A 23,579-nucleotide genomic window follows, 5' to 3' on the forward strand; every position below is an offset into this window, starting at 1 on the left:
AACTAAGGTTCAGCCCTAGTCCTACCATAAGACTCTGTGTAATAATAACAAAAAGTTAATATTATCTTCTGGGCAAAAGCCCAAAGTGGAGTTTTAGAGATGTGATGGAGTTACTATACTGTAATACACCAGCTGAGCTACAGTAACAGGCTGAGTGCACCCTCCTGCTCAGTGCCAAAGCTGAGCTGAACCAAATTAGTGCGAATCTCATCACCCAGCTCATGTACAGTAACTTGCTAAATCATGGTTATTCTATCAACTCTATGAGTCCTGTGTGATCACACTCTGGTAATTAAAAATGTATCTTGTTTTTTCTGAGCTAATTTATTCTTTGACATCCCTTCATCAGACCACTGCCTAAGTTTATTACAGAAGTGGCTACATTTCAGTAATGGACAGTCCTTAATTATAGACTTGCACATGCATAGAAAAGCAAAGATGTCTCTTCAGGTCAGGGCTCCTACACCAAGTCTGGGTCAACCCATGCTGTGTTTATCTCTACTAGTCCCCAGCACATCTCCATAATTCACCACAAAAACAGAAAGGGAAACAGAGGTGGCAGCAACTTAACCTGTACTCGTTGCAGGAGACTTATTTTCCTCTTGCCCTCCCCCCCATGTCCGGAGAACACCACCCCTGCCTGAGTCCTCTGTGCAGCCGGGCAGAGACTCCAAGCTCTTCCCTTCTCTTACATCAAATAGCTTCACTGTGGCAGCAAAGCCAAATCTGTCCTGGGTGTAATTCGCGGCTTCCACCAAGGCAGAGCAGACTAATGTGCACTTGATTATAATGTAATACTTCCACTGTGCTTTTGGATCCTGAAAGATAACAGAGGCTTCGGGAAACTTATTACTATTTGTTATGTAACCTGCTAAAAAAAATAAAAAGGGACTTGGAGGAATTCTGCTCAGCCCTAATTACAGCACCGCAGCTATAATGCTGTGATCCGCTGGAGCCAGATTCAATAAAACCTCCATCCGGCTTCTGCACAGAGACCTACGTGAACCTAATTCTTTCCCTGGGCTTCCAGCCCAGAAATTAGATGGAGTTTTTATTTAAGCTCTCCTCTGTCAGTTTCCTCCGCCAGCCACAAACTCGCTCAGCCCGGGCAGGAAGGGGCAGCCCGACCCGGGCTGCAGGACTCGTGTCACCCGCTCTTCCCCTCAGGGCCCAGGTACGTTGTGGTAGAGCTTCCCCGGGCTCTCAGGAAAGCCGCCGCGGTCCCCCCCGGTCCTGCCGGTACAGCGGCTGGGCCGGGTCAGGCTGGGCTGAGCCGGGCCGGGCTCTGCGCGACGCCCGGGCCAGCAGGGGAGCGAGTGGGCGGGAGGCCGTGCCGTGCCTGCCCCGCCCCGCCCCGCCGCCTGAAGCGCAGCGCTCGCCGCTCCAGACTAGGCTGGGAGTGCGTCGGGAGCCGCAGGATTACGGCGGGTGGCTCCGCGGGAAGGGCTCCCCTCCCCTCGGCTCGGCTCGAGGTGGGCAACTTCGGGGAACAAAGTTGGGCTGCGCGCCCGGCGGGGCCGGCCCGGGGTCGCGGCTGAGGGGAGCGGTGTGGCGGAGGCTGCCCCCCGCGGCTGCCCTCAGCCCTCCCGCCCCGAGAAGCGGGGGGACGGAGGGAGGGAACCGCGGCCATCGCCGCGCGTGGGGCCGCCTCGTGGGCAACCAAGTTGCTGTCGCTGTGGGGGGGCAGCGGGGCCGCGGTCCGGGCAGTGCCGGCGGCCGGCTTTGGGAGAGCGGCCCCGGCTGCGATCGCCACAGGCGTCATCCGGCGGTGTGCAGAGCCGGCGGGCGCTACTTGCACCGTCTGGCTTGGGGGAACGGCGGCGGTCAGCGCGCTGCCTCGCTGGGCGCATCTACAGTCCGGTGTAGGAAATGAGGCTCTTCCAGGTGAGGCGCGGTGCTGCTGCAGCACCGGTGCGAGCGCACCGCCTGATTTCCGCTAATCGCACTAGCGAGGCAGCTCTCCCAGCCTGCGTCGCTTTCCCTTCCTTGAGTGTTCCCCCCGGGTGCAGACCTCCCAGGCTCCGCAGCCGTTCGGGTCGGATCGCTGCGGGGCCGGGAGTCTGCCGCTGCTCCGCAAGACCCGGCTGCCTGAAACCGCGGAACATTCTCTCGTCTGCATGCTCGTTCTTCCCCGAGCATCGCTTTAAGTGGGTCTGGAGTTAGTCAAGTTCTAAGCTGTGCTTCTCGAGCGTTGCTTTTCATTAAGCACTCGTAATTGTCTCAAATTCAGAAACGTGAGTATACGAGGTTTTTCTCCTCTCTCTGCGAGTCGGTGGGAGTGCTAGTATGTTGGTTTAATAAACCCAAACAACCCCACAGCACTCTAGTAAAGGCTTTTGAAAGCGTTTGTTCTCTTGGGTAATAACGTTGCTCTCTCTGTGCATCATTCGGGGCCGTTCAGTTTTGACTGTATTCTGACTAAACCAGAACTTTCCCGTCAGACACGCGGGAAGGACGGAGCCAGACACGAAGTTTCCGGGGAGGGGGGGGGGGGGGGTCTCTCGGTAGTGGCGGCGGTAAGGTAATGTGAACAGCTGAGGGCTCTGCTCTCCTTCCGAAGCCTCTGCTTCTGCAATAGCCTCTCAGCCGGTTTCGTTTGCTGTGGTGTGCTCGTTCTTTAACTAGTGACTTGCATTCTCGTTTGGAACTTTTGGGGTTTTATTTGATTCGTGCCTTACCTACTGGGTATGAGCTGCTTATGTCCCCAGTATCACTTTGTGACCTTGTTGCCAGTTAAGCGTGGTGCCTGGCTGTGATTAACCTAAATCCGAACACCATTTTGTTGCATGCATCGGAGAGAGATCGGTCCATTTCGGATGTGAAATGAGCCAGCTATGGCCTTGGGTGCTAACTGGTTAGTCGTGATTACCTTACTGATGACATTGAGGAAATCAGTATGCTGGTGATTGTGTGTGTGTCAAAGTGGTGGTTTTACAGAAGGGGAAATAATGTCAGTATCTTTATTATTAGTGCAAAAATATAAAAATCAAGACCTTATGAAGTACAAGCAAACTCTACAAAGTATTCACTGCAGTATTTTGTGAGAGAAGCTTGAACTAGAGCTGAAGCTGCATTCCAGGTTAGTTCAGTGATGTAGTTTTTTAATGTATATGGAAAGTTATGAACAAATAATTAAAATTATAACCGAAATGCTGAACTTTTAAGCATTGCAAGTGTATTGCTACTCCGTGTAGAATTATTCTAGGGAGTTATTTATAATGAGAGAGACTTTCCATACTAATGTGGCAAATGAATTTATGAAAGCATGTGAGGAAAATGGTTTAGTGCAGGTGTATAATTCTCAGTAAAGAAAGCTGCTGACTTGATTTCGGGTCTGCAGCTTAGAGGCATGTTGATGCGCTTCCCTGTGCTGTGAGCTCTCTGTCGTGCTATTCAGGCTCTTGCTCACCAGGGCGCCTGCAGGCTTTATAGTGTATTTACTTCTCTGAATTACTCCTGGCGTTGCCTTGCTGTGGGAATGAACGACAGGCTTTGAGCTGAAGGCGTGTGTAAAGCAGTAGGAGGTGCCACTCGGGTCCGTGTTGTCAGAGCAGAGGAGCTGTGAGTTGGCACTGGGGTTTGCTGCTGGATTTTTCCAAAGTTGGTTTTGTGTCTTGTTGCTTAATGAATAGGAAGCACATCAGGTAGGGGTTGTCTGATTAACGTGCAACTTGGTACGTTTTATGTTAAGGGCAGTAAAAATAATAGGGTTTTTTAAGAGAGCCTGTGGGGTTTGGAGCCGTTGCAGTAAGCTGCCTCTGCACATAGCTCCTGTAGCCCTGGCAGTAGTTCAGTTCTGATACTGGTGACCTTCTGTGCAAGTTGGGGTCTTGCACAGAACTGTGTGTGTGTTGGCTGCGTGCTTTGCAGATCAGTGTGCTTGCGGACTAATGAATGTGTGAGTTATGAAGCACAGAAAAAAACTGTTTCTTAATTCCTGGAGAGCAAGTCACTGCAGTTACGTAGTGATGCCACGTTTTCATGTTACTTTTCTATAATTTTTTTATTGGCGTTTCCTCCCCTCATAAATGAGTTTCCAACCCCTTGTGCAGGGGGGGATGAGTTTGGTGGTTTGAGGGTTGGGGTTATTTTTGGTTTGGGGTTTCACTTTTTGAGTAAGGTTCACTGTCTTTCATGTAGTGTCGCATCTCTTTGTTCTTGTGGTATTCTAATGGGGAATTTTTGCAGATAGGTTCAATCTTGTACTCTTATTCCTGGAAGAGGCGGCTTCTTACAAGTGGCATAAGGCAGTGATTTTATGTGAGCGTAAGTAATTATCAGGTCTTACTTTGATACCAGAAGACACAGATTAACTGCAATCGGCAGACAAGATTTTCATGCATTTGAAATTATGAAAGGCATGGTTTTGTGGTGCTGCTGTATAAGGAGCCAGCAAGCCTATAGAGAGAGGGAAGAAGTTACTAGTTATGAGGAATGACTATGGCTGGTGGTGAGTATCTCTTCTGAGTATAAAGAAGACTTTGGATGACTTGAGAAATAATTACAGATGGGGCTTGATTTACTGGAAAGTGCAAGGAAAATGGGAGGTTTGTTCATCTGTATAGTCGTTACTTTTTGTGTGTCTTAGTTTTCATCCTTGATGTGCTGACCTTAGCAGCTAGGTCTGTCTTGTTCTGATATTGAAGATGTAACCTTCTAGTTTGTATTAGCTTGTATTTGGAAACAAGCAAACACTAGATTATAGTCATGTGCATGTGTTGAAGTGGAACACTACTAGAGTTACAAGTGATGGGAAAGGACTTACTCAAGATGCTTTTGTGATGAATGCATTCCTTAAGTTCCTGTTTGTACAGGAGTGATGTCAAGATGGATTAAACAGCAAGGTACTTCAAAATCAACTTTTGTTTAAAGAAGTTTAGAAATTTATTGTTTTAATTCTTCAAAATGGGATGTGCCACAGTAACTGTCTCTGGAAATGGTGGAGCAGAAGATTTACCTTGATGCTCATGCTCTGAAATGGTCACTCTGTTGCTACTCTCCTTAACAAAACACATCTGCAATGACAGTAAGTCCTTCCCCAGGTCTTTTTTTGTTTGTTTTGCTTTGCAGTTCTACAGCTTAAGTTTCCCTCAGAGGCAACTTTTTTCAGCCCAACCAAGGAAAGATCAGTCAGTGATTATCCCAATTAAAAACAACTGAAATGCAGAAACATGAAGTTGACAGAGCTGCAGTCTTCCCTTATGCTAAGATCTCTACCTTTGATTTGGTGAAACTATTTAGAGTCATAGCTAATAGTCTCAATGTAGATATGTGGTGTAGGGGAATGCGTTAGAGGAAAAAAAAAAAATAAAGAATCATCATAATGTGCTTTAGCATAGGAAAGGATTAGGTAAAGGCTGCAGGTTTGCACAAACTGAGAAGTACTTTCTTGCTTACAGGTACTGATTCAGTGCTCAAATGGCCACACTGTTCTTGTGTCCATTGAGACAGATGAAAACCAGATCAAAGTTGAAGGCCTTTTAAATGAAAGTGTATCCAGGGAGACTACTGTTTGGATAACAAAAATGGGAGGGGGAGTGGGAGAGCTCTTTGACTGCAGTCAGATTAAATTTACTATACATCAGGTTTGGGTTTAGTGTGTTCTTTAATATAAAGAAGAGAGGAGCTAATGCAGAATAAAGGGAAGTGGCAAGAGTTCCAAAAATCTCAGTGGATTCTCAGTCTTGTACTTGGTTGAATGAAGAGAGAAGGTGGTGGACAGCTGGTAAAATAATGCAGATAATAGGGGTTTAATTTGCGTCAAACTAAAATGTGCATATTGAAATCTGGTGTAAGAAAAGAGCACTTAAAGTACAACTCAATGTCTGTAGCACTGGCTTTATTTGAAAGAACAGTTTTATACTTTTAAAGTGTAATAAAGTATATTATTCCTTAAAAAAATCAATGACACTTTCATTTTTTTTGTAGCAGATGTGGGATTTTTTTTTTCCCCTAAACTATAACTTTTAAGTATTTTTCTCTTGAAAAATGTATCTGCTGATCAATGTAAACAATAATTAACTGGCAAAATTGCTGCATTTCCAGCTGAGCCAGACTGCAGTTATATTGAAGCTGTGCTCAGCCCTGAACAGTCACATCTGAAGCCTACATGTGCTTACCTGGAGGAACTTCTTGAGAACAGACAGTATTTGAAACTAGATATGTCTTTTAGTGTGGTGTTAATCCTGTTTGCACACAGGAGATACCTTGTCTGTGTTTGACTGTAAATCATGGAGCATTTAAAACAGGTACTGCAGAGCAATCAATATTGTGGGCCCTCAAAAAATCAGCCAGCAGCATGGGTTGTAAAGGGCTTTTAAGCAAGTGCTTCAGATAATAGGAAGAGAAGACAAGAGGTGACAGGACTTGTCTGGGAGCGTCTTATTGATTGGTCAGTTACTGGGTGCTGGAAAATACAAGGATAATTATTGGGTGCTGGAAAATACAAGGATAAACCTCAAGGGTTTTCCTTGAGAATTACACCGCTACCTCATACCCCCTGCACCAAACTCAGACCAGTATTTCTTCTGACTGGTACTTTCACAGCAATAGGTTAACTTTTCCTTTTTTCTTTAAATACTGGAAATAAGCAAGTTGTTGTCAGAGAGACTAATTCCAGACTTAAAGGCTGACATTTATGGTTATGAAGAGCATGCTATTGAAATTTAACAGTTGACTGAATTGACTTTTTTATTTTTTTCATTCCCCTGAGCTGTTACCTGCTTTATTTCTTGTGTCTGGAAGCCTTGTAGCTGAACCCAAATGCTGGGGAAAAACAACCAAGCAAATCCCCCCAAAACCCCAAGACAAGCAAACAAAAACCAATCTGCGAACTAAATGGGGGGGGGGATGGACACGACAACCCCCCAAAAACCCCAAAAGAACCCACAACCAAACAAAACCCCTAAACCAACCCCAAACCAAACCCAAATATGCCTCCACCCACAAAAAAAAAGGTCTCCCAACATCAGATCACGTGCTGTGCAGTGCTAATATGACTTTAGGTGTATCTATAGGTATACAGGGGCTGAAACAACAATGTGAAGACACAGTGGAAAAGGCTTGTTGCTTCTTGTGTGCTGCTGTGATGGGCAGAGGGCAGGCATGAGGGTCTCAGTAATACAATGCATATTGTTTAAATGTCTGACTTGCTGTTTGAGGAGGAAGTGCACATTATAATGAAAAGGGGTTAATAAATGTGAGCATGAAGGAGCTTATGAAATCTTTGCGCAACTTAACCCTGACTTACAAGCAGCTGCCACCAACCTCCTTATGCTGGGGCTTGTGCTAGAACATTCTAACGCATTGCAGCTGAGGATGGAGCAAGGCCCCCTGTGCTGCGCATCCACCCAGGTGTGTCTGATTGTGGCAGGTGTGTCTCAGCTCCTCTGATTGCAGCTTATTTGCAGCAGAAGTCTTTTTTACCCTGTTAAGTCACTTGCATATTGTGGTGCCAGAGGAGTTGTGGAGTCGAGATATGTTTTGCTTCAGTGAGGTGGATACAGCACAAGAAGCACCAGAGGCATCAGATATGGGCAGGTTTTGTATCTATTGCTATAGGTATATTCCTATATGCTGTTTCTTTGGGTTTGAGATGCATAGTTGGGGAAAGATACTTGTACGTTCAGTTATAATGAAGAGAGAAATCTTGAATTTTGCTGTAACTTTAGAACCGTAGTTTGGGCTTCATTGAAGGTTTATGGTTAAATCCAGATTACTTTGCCGTCTATATCTTCATCCAAGCAGTAGATGGCCCACCCTGGCATTACTTTTTTTAATGCTCTTCTCCTTGTTCCTATTTTTTGTGTACTAATTTAAAAAATAAATGTTATTTCTCTAGCACTGCTGAAATCATAGTGCCATGTTCATAATTTAGGAGTATGCTTGAGCTCAATAGGCCTTGACTGTTCTGAAGAGTATTACTGCTCAACATGTTTAGGTCTTTTATGAAATTTAAAACCTAATAAATTACAGCTGTTTGTAGATGTAAACCTCTCTTTGGAGTAAAGTGGTGGGGAAAATCAACTGGTTTTCCACAATCTGACTTAATATAAAGCGTGGCCAGCATGCCTTTTGCCTGTGCTGTGGTCAGGGCAACAATAATTTTCAGTGTATTGTGCTACTTGACTGTGTAAGAAGCAATCCCATCTAATCCAATCCAGAGCGGGTCAGTAAATGATGAATTTTGGTTAGCTTACAAGCATACTGATTTTCATAGTTCATTTACAGAAGAATCAGGCAGCTCTGCATTTAAAGACACTCCGTTTGTTGAAGTCGGAGTCTCTTAGCGTTTCCAGTAAAACGTGCAAGATGAAAAATACTGTTTTAATGGCATATTGCTGTGGAGATATTTTACATGGAGAAACTGGGAAATTGGACTCGCATGGTTGATGCAGAAACCATAATTTAATTTTCCTGAGTATAATAACGTTTTGATTTCATCCTGGCTTCTTAAGCCTTATCGTAGTCACCTGAATGTGCGTGTGTCCTGCTGGTTGAGGACAGTCTGTTGCTAAAATCATGAAAACTGGGTCTCTCTTTGCTACATCCCAAACACTTGCTGGTGCTCTCACTTGAGGGGGGGGCAAGCATCAGGGTGGGCTTGATGCTTATTAGATGCTGAAACAGATAGTAACCCTGGGTGGTCCTGAACTTGTAGGTGCAAGACAGTAGCACTCCTGGGTGTTGGGACTGTGTGTTGGTAGAACATACAAGTGCAGGGCCTTGTGAAGTTTTCACATCAAAAGCTCATGACAAAAATGTCACTGTTTGCTGTGGGGACTTTATTTAAATGGTAACATCTTGGTGCTTTTTGCTACAAGTCTGGTGCAGGTTCTGTGTCAGAAGCTGAGGTTACCAGTGGGAGGAAAGCTCTCATCAGGAACGTGGGTTATTTAACACCTCAGGCAAGTGTGGTGATGTAGATTGCACATAACAAAATGGCTGTATATTTGTGTATGCTTTATCAGGGTAATTTTTAAGCAGAGCATAGGTTGACTGCATTTCTGCTAGGTCACTCTTTGACACCCGTACCGGTTTCCCACTAACCATGTTATGCTGTGGGAACATGGTGGACAATTAAGTAATAACAGTAAAATATTTGTCGTGCTTTTTAAAAACAAATGCTCTCAAGAAACCTAGCACAGTGATCAAGAGCTGTTAGCATATACACTGTCATGTATGTGCATGCACTTTTGAGTCTTCCTTCCATTATTAACACCAGAAGTCCCTAAGTTCCTAAGGTTTGTAGTACTTCCTGCGAGATCTTCAACTGTGCAGTCCCCAGCATCTGTTTGAGCATTTAACCGTATGTTTTCAGCACTGTGCACCTCCTCCAGATAAAGATTTATTGCTTCTACAGAGATGTTTTAGGTGCTCATTAGGTTTGTGTGCATGTCATTAGAAAAGCCTCTGTTTGTATACCAGACTTTTTGCCCCGGAGAAAAATGTATGTCTTGTTGCTGTAGGCTATTGATCTCATGGTTCATACCAAAAGAAGAAAGATATATATATATTTACTTGACCAAGCATCTCCCTGTTAAAACTGGTAGAAGGTGGCTGTCTAAATTAATGCTGACAACCTTTTTCTAGTGTTAGGATTGGGTTGGGTAATAGTTTACCTGGACCTGTACTTGGAGTGGTGCTGAAGCCTGCAGAAGCTGCTGGAGCTCAGCGCCACTGCATGCAGCCCTGGTGGGCCCTGTTGCTTTCGTTGTCCATATGCAATGGCAGTGCACTGAAATGTCTCTTTCTTGACAACATAAAGGGCAGCAGCTGCTCATGTGTAACACTTCTTCCATTATTGAACGTTTGCTTGTTGTCCATTTTCTGCTCTTGACTAAGCAAGAGTTAGCTTTTGTCCCAGAAGTCGCTAAATTAATGTAAATAGGAGTTACTTTCCTCTTCTGCTTTTGAGGGTCTGCCTCTCATATAGCGCTATTCCTCTTGTAGCTACTCTTGCATCTTTCCTTTCCTAAAAACTCTGCAAACTGCAGGCACAAAAAGCTGTGAAGACTTACAGAGAACTGGTAAACGATTCGTAGAATCAAATACAATTACTGAAGTAGTTGCATATATGTGCTAGTTTTCCTTTTATATGTTTAGCTTAATCTGTGTATAGATCTTGCAGTTTATCAATTTCTCACTGTAATTGTTGTACCTATTGGATTTTGAATCTTATGTTGACTGTCTTTGCTGTTGTATTGCTAAGGAAAATTAAAATTTGTATGGCTGTGTATGAAGAGCTGGTGCTTTGAATGCTTTAAAAGCTGTTTAGCTTAGTCTACTTGAGCATCCTTTTTCCTTGATAAGCTCAAAAAGTGAACAGAGGTGTATTAGATCTAACCATGCTATTCTTCTGTGACTGTTACATGAAGAACAAGTAGGGTTTCCTCCTCTTTTCTCCTTTGGACAATAACAAAGGATTGTGGGTCTTGCTTGTCATTTTGTTTTGTATCAAGTTCTTCCCTGCCATGTAACTGTGGTTGGCACCCCAAAATCCAGGTACTAGAAAGCTCCATGATGTGTGCTTGCAGACTGGAAAGCCATTCTGCAGATCTGTCCTACAAAACAGCTGAAATAAAGGAATTTTCGTCAAGAAACACACTATCTTGTTAAAAAACACAGCCCCAGGAGCCCCTGGTTAGAGAGGCAAGTGGTCCTAGTCTTTCTGGGACCTGTGTATCTGCCGTGGTTTGTGGTGTGCCCTGACCTGGTGTTGGACACCACTGTTGTGATTCCTCTGGGAGTGGTGATGGCATTTGGCACTTTTCCATAAGGCGCTGGGTTCCAGAAGAGGATCATGGACTTTACTCAGCTTTTTCTATGTTTTCTTCAACAGCTTCCAAGACCAATGTAGCATCTCTTTCATGGTCATTATTTATTCAAGTCTCAGCTTTGAGGCAACTTAAGACCATTGTAAGATGTTAATATTTTGACCTTGTCCCTATCCCATCCCAAGAATATTGTTGAGTAGGTCCATTGTGGGTAGATTGGTTTATTTTCAGATGAAGAATTCTTAACAACTTATTGTAAGTCTGCTTTCTGACTAGAATAACTGCCCTATTTATACTCATTTCTACAAGTATTTCCAGATGACTGTAAAGCAGCCTCTTTGTAGTCAGGGTTCACTTAGAAACCGTGAAACACTCTTGCTCGTATGCCAAAGCTCAGAAGCTGGGCTCCTGTGCAGAAGTACTATGTCAGGCAAAGGAAATAACAAGGAAAACAAGTATGGTATTTACCTCCTCTAATAAACGTTGCCTAGCTTTTACTGAGTATTTCTTGGGTTTTTTTGGGGGGGGAGGTGTTCATATTTTTGACTGCTTTCATTGGTAAGAGGGCAGAATGACACAGTGCTCAAGAGGCATCTGTTCCAAGTGTAACTTAACTTGAAAACTATTTTGATATCACTTGCTGAATGTACTCCAGAGTTAAAGTTGCATAAGCTCCTTATCTGAAGCTAAGCAGCTTAAGGAAGTTGCAAAGCTCCATCACTTTGTGCTTCCTACTGTTGAGCTATTTTAACACACAATCTTCTCTTCCCCAGCATCTAAACATCCTAATGTTACAGATTTTGCTAACTTGCATAGTTAGCTGCTTATGCTTATATGTTATCCTGAAAGAGAAAAAAGCTCCCAGACTTCCCATGTAGTTGTGATTTAAAAAAACAAGTATATTGGTAAAGTGAGTGAAACTGATAGAAAACTGTAGTAAAGTTTGGTGAGGTTCCACCCGAAGTTTTCTCCAGTCTGCCTTCAATCTTAGATGGACTCTTGATTGCTTAATGCATATTAAGCCTGAGTTCTTGTCTGGGTCATTTGTTCCCCTCCTCATTAGGTATCTGCTGCCTTTCTGGTAACCTCGAATACTGTCATGGTAGAAGTTTCCAGCTGTTCCCTGAAGCTTTTTTTTTATGCTATAGAGTGAAAAGAGTTGTATAAAAGGCTCACATGCATAAGTCGCTATTAACTTAGACATACTTATCCTTGTGTGTCCAGGGATGCTCTCTTTCCAGCAGATATCAGTCCACATTGACATTTTTTGAGAGAACCAGGTTTGTAATTTGTAGTTGATGTATGCAACATCATCTGGAAGGGGAAAATCCTGTTTTCTCTGCAGGTATCTTGGCAAAATAAGCAGAAGAAAATAATCTCCTCTTATCCTTATGACCCTTTACAATACTGTAACTAAGGCGGTCTTCTCCCAGGCCTTGGTTCTGTGCAGCAGGGAGGGAAGGACCAGCATTTCCACCATGTTTTCAGGAAAGCTTAAAGTCTGGGGAGTAAGCACTGCAGACAAGTCACTGTCTGCAATTCTAATTTGATTTCCTCACATCCTGAACTCATAAGGATCCACATTTTTCATTTCTGAAAGACTCAGCAACTCAGTCCAATAAGCTTAATTAAGGTGCTAATGGATTAATTTATCCCTATACTTCCTGGGCAGTAGTATTATTTAGTCATTTGGACCAGCTAAATGGCACATGTCAAAGGTATTTGAACAGGTATTGCAGCAGAGAGCTGATTCTATTTATTTATTTTGTAATTTGCACAGAAGAAGCAGTGTTATGATGCAGCAGATTTTTACACTTTACGTAACATAGAATGGTTTTGATGGACCTTCAGATCATCCAGTTCCAACACCTCTGCCATCGCAAGGGACACCTCACACTAGACTATGTCACTCAAGGCTCTGTCCAACGTGGCTTTGAACTCTGCCAGGGATTGATCATTTATCACTTCTTTGGGCAACCCATTCCAGTGCCTCACCACCCTGACAGTAAAGAACTTCTTCCTTATATTTAACCTGTTAAGTATAACCCATAATGGGCTTATGGAAATGCACTGTGTTACTTGAACTGGGGGTAGAGAAGTGATATTGTTTATTTTTTATTTTGTCCCTAACCAGGTTAAATTTTGCTTTGTCAACAAAAATAGCAGTGACTTTTTTTCCTTGTCATCTTAGAATTGCCTTTTGCCACCACTTGCTGTCAGAGTTACGCAAAGTCACACCCAGTATTTGGGTGGGTGTTCTGTGCCAAAAGCCAACCCCAGTCACCTAGAGGAAGGTGCAACATTCCCCATGAGGGTCTCTGGGTCTGCAGCTACTGCTCTACATAGCTGGTTCTTCCCTCTGCCTCTGGCATCTACCAGGTGCTGGCACCAGCCCCTGTTTACTTAACAGGCAAGCGCAGAATTTAGTTGCCTGCATTTGTGATTTGTGTTACTTGCCTAGTTCCTTTGTGGATCCTCCTGGGTGATGTATTATTCTGATAAATTCCACAAATTTTCTCTGCATTGTGTGGAGGACTTCTAAAAAATACATTTCTTTGTTTCACTGGGATATATTTTACATATCTTAGACTTGTCTGTCTAAAAAATGCTGGTACTTCTAGAAACAAAATCCCAGAAAGGCTTCTCATCAATTGTCGAAGTTTTATTATGGTGTTGTTCCTCTCTTCTATGTCAAATATATGCAGATCCAATTAGTATTATAGGAATGTGAAAGAAGTCTTGAAAGCCCCCTTTAATGTTAGGCTTTGAAAAATCCTGCTTTCTGAATTCGTTGTTTGTGGTCAGGTGAATTTTAATGGTATATTAGTCAAAAAGGCTCCAAAAGCCTTTGTAAAGTTAAAATTACTTTTCATGACTTAAACATATGCATTGTAGGCACAACTTCAAGTACTCTTGTACAAAGCTTCTCACAGATAAGTGTACTTTTTCTTGCTTTAATGATAGCAATTAAGCCAGACATAGTATGTTCTTTAAGGCTCTGTTTCAGCATAAATTCCAATTTTCACCTTTTCTCTGCTGTAAAATGAAGGATGCAGAGATGTCCTAAATGTTTTAGTAATTTCATGCCATACATCATAGATCTGACCATTCAGATTTCATATTCAGCTTAGAATCACTTCTCCCTGCAAGGCATAGTGAGAGCTGCTTTTATATATATATCTGTATGTAGATATGTATAAATATATATACATATATAAAATGTGTTGAGACACACACATACCCATTCCTCATAGAGGAGCTTTCCTTTTTATGAGGATAACTCCAGAAAAATGTCATGCTGAAGATACTGATTATCTGTTGGAATGTTTGGAAAGTGCTAAGGGATGCTTCCCTATGTCCTGGAGGATTAAAAAAAACATTAGGTAGGACTGTCCAGGAGCATCTGCTTCTTTGGCTGTAGCACAGGAAAATACGAATCTGGTGACAGATCAAAGTTACGTAGCGTGTTTGTAGTGTAGCTGTGCATAAAGCATTTCAGTTGCCTGTGGCCTCTTCCGTCCTTTTCTGGCTCAAAACACAGGTATGTTGTTAAACTATATAGGCAGTTTCCACTCAGTGCTTTAAATGAAAGGTGGTAGTGAATCTTGCTGTAGGGAGTAAAGCAGTTTGGCTGCTTGTAGCCCACTGCAGAAGGGCTGAACTTTCTGGTTCAGTGGGTTTATTGGTTCTTAATTATGAATTTAGTCTGAGATCATTTCTGGAAAAGTGCCATCTCATAGTGTGCAGTACACGATTAATAGAGCAGTTCCAAGTGCATTAATATATGAGGTGAACCTTGGGGATCAGAAAGAAAACCAGCATCTTCTGGGGTCTGGGGCTTGTTGCTACTTTCCCGTTAGACTCAGCAGAAAAGAATTTTTCTTGTCTGAAGAAAAGGTAGTGACATTTGGGAAGTGGAGCTTTTTGGTGAGCAAAGCTCCAAGTGTAGGCTTGCTGAAGCTGGTATTTCAAACTTGCTTTGGTGCCATGGATTATGTCAGTGCAGTAGTAGTATTATGATGGTGAAATAAAATTTCTGAACCTCAAATTTAAATTTGGGGTTGTTTCTGCATCCCCCTCCCTGATGCGAACTCCACATGCTCTCTGTGGATGACTTTTCTGCAGGTTTGTTTTCCTGCCAGGGCATCATGTATCAAGGTGCTTTTAATACTTTACAAGCCAATTAATCTCCTCCTATCTTCTTTTCCTTTAGTGGTTTTCAAACCTCTGTTGGACAGAGATTTCCTTACTTGAATTTAGTCCCTCATTTAAGAAATTGATTTTTCAGTACTTCAGATATTCTTGGGTTCATCACCTGAATGCTATCTCAGTGTAGCGCTCTGCCCCTTCCAGTTTTCTTTGGGCTCTTTTTAAACCAAAGCTATCACACTTACCCAGCAAAGCCAGTGTAGCCTTTATCAAATATAACCTTGCACTGACATTTAACGAAATCTTGCTAAGTAATTTAAACTGCCTTTTGTAAGGGCTTTTTTTTTTTTTTTTAAGTGAGGCCACGTTATGTGAGAAGGCTAAAAGGTGTTTCACAGTTGTTTGGCTAACAAGTCTAGTAGGTCCTTTACTGCTTCTTGTGGCCATAGAGAAACTGTGGTTGCATGCATTAATCTTGGGATGGACCCTAACGTTCCTCTTTAACTTTTAGTATTCTGCTTTTTTCCATTTTATGGTCTTATGGTGAGGTTTGGTTTTCTGCCTGGAGACACAAGTAATTATGCAAAACTGAGATTACCTCCTGTCGCTTTAGTTTTCATCGTGTTTTTCCCTTCTGTTTTACTTTCCATCATAGTGGTCCTCTTAGTGGTGAGTTAACAAAGCAAGCGTGTATCTAAGCTAATACTGAGGGGTCTTTTGCCGTAAATGAAGGGGAGCATGGCATGAGGAGTGGGAAGAAGTGGAGAAGTGTTCTATTAAAATAAAAAATATAATTGAAAATATCATATTCTGTGGTCTTAACAATAATCAGAAAATGGCTTGGTTCTGTTAAACAGTGCATTGTGGTGTGCAAGCTGATCAGCCCTGCTAATCAACAGAGCATCTGTAATGGCTTTATCGTATTCTCCAGTGGCTGTTATTCTGCCTGCTGGTCAGTTTAAGTGGTTAATTTCTGTTAAAATCTCATGTGGGGGTAATATCTCTGCTACTAGTTTGAAATTTGGGTGAAGTGCCATATTTAAGTTTTCAGGCAATATCTCATAGGTTTTTATTTTATTTTTTAGAGCTTTGCATAAAAATATTTGAGCATTTTATTTCTAATCATAAGAGGAAAGTCTCTCAGGCTGAATAACTTTTAAAGTGAAACTTCATAGACATCAATGCAGATTAAGCTGCCTTGGTCTCAAGTAAGAAGTAGAAGGGGAAAAAACCTGCTGAAATGGGTTCAGCCGTAACCATTCAGCTGTGACTTTGAGCTTTTCTTTCCTTTCACATCAGTGCTCTATGCTGCAGGGGATTATTTTCTTGCATGTGACTTCAAGTGAGATAGTCACAGACAGGCTAGATTAAGGGTACCTGTGGCTGTATCTCCGGAAGCTCAGTTCCTTGCTAAAATTGGTGAATCCTGTCTAGCTCCTTCATTTCCAAGTTATAGATATTTTAAAAGAATAAGAAAAGGTTGATGAAACTGTATATAAAATGTAAATTTTCCATTTTTAAACCTTTGTTTATCTATATACCTGAAGCATTTATGCTGTTTTGCCCTTGTTTGGAATTGATTTTTCTTTTGCAAGTAAGCAGAGACAGTACATCTCCTTATCCACTGTATGTCGGTTGCCAGAATGTAAACAAATGTTATGGTTGAAGCTTGTGGGTTGTGGGGCTGGTCCTTCAGCTTGCGGGGTGAGGTCTCGGCTTGAGGGAGTGCATTGGTGCATCACCCAGCGCTGATTTTGGCCATGTAAGAAGGCTTGATGTGAGTTACTCCCTGTGAGTATTTGCCTTGACATAGAGTGCTGTGCCCAGGGTTATGCTTACCTTCTCCATCACTAGAGGTAGTTTGAAGAATGCATTGAGGTCTGGAGCAGAAGACTGTCCAGAGGATCCTGTTTCTGTTGGCTTCCCCACCCAGACTCTCCATGCTCAACACCGAGTGCCATTTTCAATAAAATCTGTCCAGCACTTGTAGACTCTTACAGTCAGAGATGTCTGCTGACCTTAAAATCGAGGGTCTACTGCTGGTTTTGTGATGTATATACACCTCATCCTTGTACAAGCCTGTGGGGTCTGTCTCAGATCAGCTTGCCTATAGGTCATCTCTTCCTCTTGGCTTGTGTCTGCTCAGACGAAGAAAAAAGAGACCTGTGTGTGTTGTGTACGGAAAGAAGAGAAACTTTTCCATCACTGTTCATAAGGAGCAGCATGTCTAACCAAGAAGTTTACATCAGTTTTATGTCAGTTTTGGTCTAGGGAGTTTCTCTTCTTCATATTAGTCAAGAAGAAACAAATGTATAGTAAATACAAATAGTAAAATGTTAAATTCACACCTATGTACAAGTGTTCAAAGGTGCCAGAGGACCATGTAGGGGACAATCATCTGCCTTAGAGGCCTCTAATACAATTGTTTGTTTGGGTTTTTGACATTACCCTCTAATGTCTCCCTGCCAAGTTACATAAAAAGATGAATTAGTGGTTAAAAAAAAACAAAACCAAAAGTAAGCAAACAACCCAAACACTGCAGAAAACCTTACTGTATGACTGCTGAAATGTAGTGTGGGAAAGGCTGTTCTTTTTTACTGAGTAAATTGGCCATAAAAGCCTATATTAAAATGTATTATTAAAGACTTTAAAGTAGGAAATCTTGGAGACTTTTTCCATTTATAAGCAAAGTTGAGTCCAAGGCTTTGTGGGAAGCCACAAGGCCTGTGGTTGGTGATATTCCGATGGGAGAGGTACAGGTGGTGCCCAGGCACATAGAGGCTCTTGTCCTTAAATCTCAATTAGGATTTTTTGTTTCCTTTTCTAATGGAAACAGAAGTAACTGCATTGGTTTTTCTGGGAGATGCCTGCTTAATGCTGTGCACAGGTCATGGGTTTAAGATTTGATTGAGTGTTTTGAGTAATTATAGAAGTGGTCGTGCATTGAGGATTTCTTGCCTGTATTTTTATGCATATATCAAAAATGCCATTAAAATTGAGGAAATTTCTCCCAGTTATTTGAATTTTAATGAAGGAGGGAAGAGGGTGAGAAGGAAGGATTTTTTCTACAGTTCTGTTTAGTGTATATTATTAGATCGTTACATATTTTTTATATATATATATAGTTAGCTGTAAGTATATATGTATACATATACACAGCTAGCAACAGGTTTTACTGTTTAACCTAGAAATCTCTTCAGGTTTTTCAAGCCTAGTGTGCACTGAGTGTTGAGTTTGTCAGCTCTGAAGTTACTGGGCACAGAAGGGTTTTTCTCCCATGTTGCTGTTGAAATTCTCAGTTTAAAGGCAACTTTAACAGGACAGAAATGTTGAGTTTCCTAAAGGTCTCCTGTAGTGAGGGAGACCGGTAAGGCTAAAGCACACATTTTAATGAGTATTTTGGGGGTCTAAAAGCAGCAGTATTTGCTGCAGAAAGCTTTGTAGATCAGAGTAACTTCCTGGGAAAAGTTAGGTAAACACTGGGTCCTGTTGCTAGTGCTTTTGGTGCAGTCTGGTGTTGAGAGTATTTGCGTTGAATTTTATAAGCTTTTGTACTGTCAGTGTCCTGACAATAATGTCAACACCTTTTATAAATGGATTGACTACATTACTGTTTCATCTGGTGGCATTTATTGGTCTGTCTATGGCTTTGTTTTGTAATCTTTTGTGTTGGGACAGTGATTAGGAAATGCTTGGGGACTGTATTGGATTTTGTTTTTGCAGCTGGTTGAAGACAGTCTATTATTACTCTGTGGCACTTTTTTGCTTCCTAGATGCCTCAGTTCAGGTAAATGGAACTACCTGAATTTCAGTTACTGGGATTTGAAGCCCACCTCAAGGGTAGGATGAGCATTGTTTGTCCTATATGCTCATTTTATGTAGATCCTGCACTTGTGTGGGAGAAATGTGAGGGGAAACGAGACGGTATTGCTGTGGCCAGTAGGATTATTGAAATGCAGCAGTCTTTAAATTTTTGATGAAGAGGGAACTGCTGACAAATTGCTGTAGGTAACCCTTGGAGCCAGGTCAGCAAGCCCTGGTGAGCATTTGTGGTGCTCTGCAGCTAGGCGAGGTATTGCCCTGCAGCAGGATCAACTTTGCTCTGGCCGAGGAATATCAAAGTGAAATTATACATGCAATGGAAAGTGATGAGTTATATGTGGGCAAGCATGCAGCGTACAAGAAGCTTTTGAAGTTACGATTTGTAGGAGGTGGAACCAAAGGTGTTTTGAAAGAAATACTGTATTATTTGTACCTTTCCAGAGACTGCTATGCATACGTTAATGCCAAGGCTCCTTATGTGAGAATGAGCAACAACTAATAAAAGTAACCCTGACTGCCAAAGGTCAGTGTTATTGTAGGACGCTAACTAATGCTCATCAGCAACATCTGTCATCCTAAGGCTTGCCATGGTAAAGGTCAGCATGTACTCCAGGAACCTTAGAGCAGCAGTAATGCAAATACAGACATAGTTGTCCAAATTATGGAAATAGAAATCACATGGAAATGGCAGTAGAAATCGGTTAAACCATGACAGGTAGTTAGTTTCCCCCCACTTCAGGTACACAAGGCATAGTTCATCTCACTTCATATTTGATTCTCCCCCTCCCCCCCAATAGCTTTGATATATTTATCGTAATTCTAGAGCCTTGGATTATTTTGAAGTGATTTGTGACATTTTGTGATGTGGCTTCAAAGAATTTCTGACCTCTGAAAGTACCTGTCTTGGAATGCCTGCTTGAAGGTGATGACCAAAGTGTATTATCAAAAGGGTGTCTGAAATTGGTGAGTTACAGGGGGAAAGCCTCAGGCATACAAATTATAGGCATGGGGGTCTGAAAGTAATGGAGGAAATACTTTATTTGTGATAGGTCGCTCTTGTGGAGGAAAAAAGAAAAAGGCTTTTTGAAGTTGGTTATTGGATTGAAATACTGTTATTCCAAGAAAGGAAGAATTAATGGGCAGAACGCGGGTCATGTCATCAGGGCTGCATTGCAATTTTAAACCTTGTGGTACGTTAATCATAGGGTTTTGAAATGCAAGAGGTTATTGCACAGGCATTGTGTAGCCTGGGTTGGGAAGGTATTTAATAACCTACTGAAGTATAGAGGAATGTGTCTATATAAGGGTAATAAATGGAGGTATTTAAAGTAGCAGCAGAAGTTAGCTTTTGGCAATGACTGAATATAAATATATGTATTTAGATTTTAATAACACTTGTAGGGAATTTCCAGCTTTTCTTTGTGCCAAACAGACAAGATTCCTGATGACTGTAGGTAAAGAATTTGATCAAGAAGTTGCAGCCTGAATGTTTTGGTACACTGTAAAACACCCTTTCCTCCTATATGGTTTGGAAGTACAGTTTTGGCACTGAAAGTAAGATTTTGCTTGGAAACTAGAAGTGAGCTTGATCATAACTAATAACTAAGGCACATCAGGTCTGTATGCAGATGAGCACTGTAGCAAACCCATAAGTCTGCTCCTTGGGGCACGAGAGCCATAGGACAGAATCTGCACTTGCATCCATATGGGGACCATGTTCTTGCATTTGAAATCAAATGTCTTGACTGATGTCTGTGCAGTTAATGTCATAGAAAGTGTTTTGTCTAAAAGGTGTCTTTAATTCAGTTTCTTCTGTGAGGAGAGATCTCGTTTGTTTGTTAATAGTGGCAGCTAATGTAGCTAAAACTCCTCAAAGTATTATGGGTAGAAAATACCTAATATTTTTGTCTTTTAAGTTGGTTAATCACAAGCTGACTGGCAGGATAGACAAAGCAAGTAGTGTCGGTAAGATTTTAAGGTCTCAAAAGTGATTGTTTCTGCCAGTCTGCTTTGTCTCATCAACTTTCACATTTACCAATGTGTGGAAGTTTCATGAAGTAATGTGGAACAGAACAATGTAATTGGGTTTTAATACCTATGTTTTGAATTTGCAAAATTCATCTACCCTATCAGCATAATGCCTTCACTATATCAACACCAAAAATAAGTGTAATTTAGTTTTTAATGGCAGTAACTAAACGTGTCGTCAAACTTGATTCACTGCGTTTAGAATGGATCCTCCGTGTATGTTGGGCCTGGAGTTGCTGTTGCTTAAAAGACTTTCTAATTTTAAGTTGTATCACGTAATTGGCTTAATTGAAAAAGTTAAGAGATTCTGATAAACATTCCCCTGTAATCTTAAGGGAAAATGCAAAGCTGGTTCTTCTGTGAAGTGTTCCCATGGGGGTCCCAACAGTGATTGAGGCGGACTGTCTCTGCAGGTGTTGGGAAGTAAAGACCTCTGGCTAGATTTAAAGAGCCTCTCAAATTGTTGATACAGAGACGTGGCAGGTCTCAAAATAAATGAGGATTCCTGAGGAATTTAAGATAAATGCCATTCCTTAATTATTTTCTTTTTGCAACTTTGCTGCTTTTGTCAATGTTAAATAACTCCCTGTGGAAAGAGACTCAGCTGAGTTAAAGCTTCCTGCAGTGGTTCTATCTCTTAAATGGAAGATCTGCAGATACTGAGTTCAGTAAACTCTGGTGTATTCAGAGAGGGTTGTAACAAATAAAGAGGTATAAAGCAGACATGCCTCATGACCCTGTAGAACGATTAGTATACAGCGAGAGTGGGCATTCAGTTACTATGAACATTCATTGTTCAAGTGAGCAAAGGAGGGATTAAAATAAGTATAGGGCTAGGGAAGATGCTCTGTAAACCAGAACCACCAGTGTGGTCCATGTACTGGAGAGATTTAGATAAAATGCCAGGGTTGGATGGGCAGGTGAAGAAGGGGACTGTGGCTGAAAAGGTCGATAAATGCAGTGAAACAAGAGAAGCTGTATTACAACTCTCAGCAGAACAGTTCATGCTGCTTCTGCTTTAGGCTTTTGTAAATTAATTTTGTTTAAAATAATGCTTTTAATGAAATCTCTTCTAGTGACACACTGGAGATGAATTTAATCCTACTTAGTGCTTGGTAATGGTGGAGTTTCTCTAAAACTTTGTTCTTCCTTTTGTACTTACAGTCCAGCTTCTTCAGAATCATTTGTCTATTTTTAATGCCCCTGTAGGGATGGGAAGGCTGCGGAAGAGCCACAGGCAGCCTCACAACTGCTACCTGCAAAGGCTGCTTCCTAATGAGTGGTGCTACCATGCAGCTATGGAATAAGAATTTAATGAGACCCCAAAGGAGTCAGAGCAACCACAGTTTTCCTTGGAGCACCATTTTAAACTTTTCTTTGGAACAAGCCATGGTATTGCTTAGCAGTTTCTTTTTTTAACTATTGTTTGTCATTCTGCTTTTAGGTTTTAACAAGTCAATTCTTACTTATTAACAGTCTTTCAGGTAAATTAGATGTGTTTGCATTTCTTTCAGAAATATGCTGGCAGTGCTGGCTCCATAATATTCAATATTTCCTTTGTATTTTGTTTTTCCAAAGCCTTTCCAATCTCTGACATCAAATTACTTGGATAACTTGCCGTCTAGATTTGCCTGTTGGATGATGTCAGAGTTGAATTAACTATTTCTTTCAAGTGACAAAAATCTCTTCTGAGCTCTTCTCTTGAGCTGCCACCATGTCTGCATCAATGGAACAAATAACAGGTACTGGTTTGAATAAAAAAATAACTAAAAATAATACATTTTGTCGTCTGCTCTAGCATTGGATAAATCTGCCCTTGACTTGATGCTTCCATATATGTTTAGCACTCTTAACTTGTACTTAGCAGAGATGAGTCTAAGTGAACTGGGGTCTCTTAGTATCAAAACAGACTAGAGGTTAGCTATTAGAGAAAGACTAACTTGATAAATTATGTGGAGATGTAATTCTTCTGTAGTTGGGTTTTTTTTGATTTTCAGAAGCCTACAATTGTGGCATTTTTTACTTATTTATTTTTAAGTAAGCATAGAGAAGTGTGTTGTTACCATACATAGCTAGAATATTTTCATAATGACACTTGGTTCATTTTAGTCTTAGAGTGGGGACTATGAGAGGCAGAGGCTTGATTCAGTAATGTGAAAGGTAACAGCCCACCATGTAGGTATTCTTCATTGAAACAAAATGTATTGGGTAATTTTTCACAGCCAGTAATTTCTTTTTGAGGGAAACAAGAAATGTATATTCCCCCCAAAAAGCAGAAATGAGACGCTTGAGGTTGCTGAGAGGTGTTACACAGTAATCAGTACATCTCATTTTTATGATGCCCTATGGAGATGACTTTAACATTAACTAGAGTGTTAATCTCATAATTCATCAAGATGAGTTTCTATTAATTCCCTTTGCAAAGATAGGCTGACCTCTAGTGTCAGTACATCAGTTTTTCTGTGATGTGGTTTGTGATCAATACAGAGAAGTAAGTTCTACATCTCTGTAGCTCTCCAGAGTTCCAGGGATTTCTGATAAATTTAGACTTGGTGATGTACAAATGCCTCTAGCTCAAACTCAAACTATGACTTGAACTTGGCAGCTAGATCTGACGAGTTCCATTACTGTATATAGAGATAAAAGTTCCACCTGTAGGGAACTACTGCTTTTTACACTTGGCTCTGGGTAGTACAAATTAAGGTCACTGAATAAAATTATTGACTCTTGAACCTTTCCCAATCTTCCTATTTCTTTCAGACATTCCTCTCCATCACTTGTTATATTGTATGATCTGACAGTGCA

General features: G+C 41.6%; 1 protein-coding gene across 1 annotated transcript in view; it reads left to right on the plus strand.

Moving 5' to 3' along the window:
- The first annotated feature begins 2,103 nt into the window (after window positions 1-2,103).
- LOC133270502 (contactin-3-like) overlaps window positions 2,104-23,579 on the plus strand; it is a 101,264-nt gene continuing 79,788 nt past the window's right edge. The window contains exon 1 of the mRNA XM_061455715.1: window positions 2,104-2,234. The gene's annotated coding sequence lies outside the window, so the exon portion shown is untranslated. The remainder of the gene's footprint in view (window positions 2,235-23,579) is intronic.

Source organism: Pezoporus flaviventris, unplaced genomic scaffold, assembly GCF_033815535.1.
Source record: "Pezoporus flaviventris isolate CSIRO_AGI_PZ_B2104156 unplaced genomic scaffold, CSIRO_AGI_Pfla_v1 ptg000021l, whole genome shotgun sequence".
In the NCBI taxonomy this organism is placed as follows: Eukaryota; Metazoa; Chordata; class Aves; order Psittaciformes; family Psittacidae; genus Pezoporus; species Pezoporus flaviventris.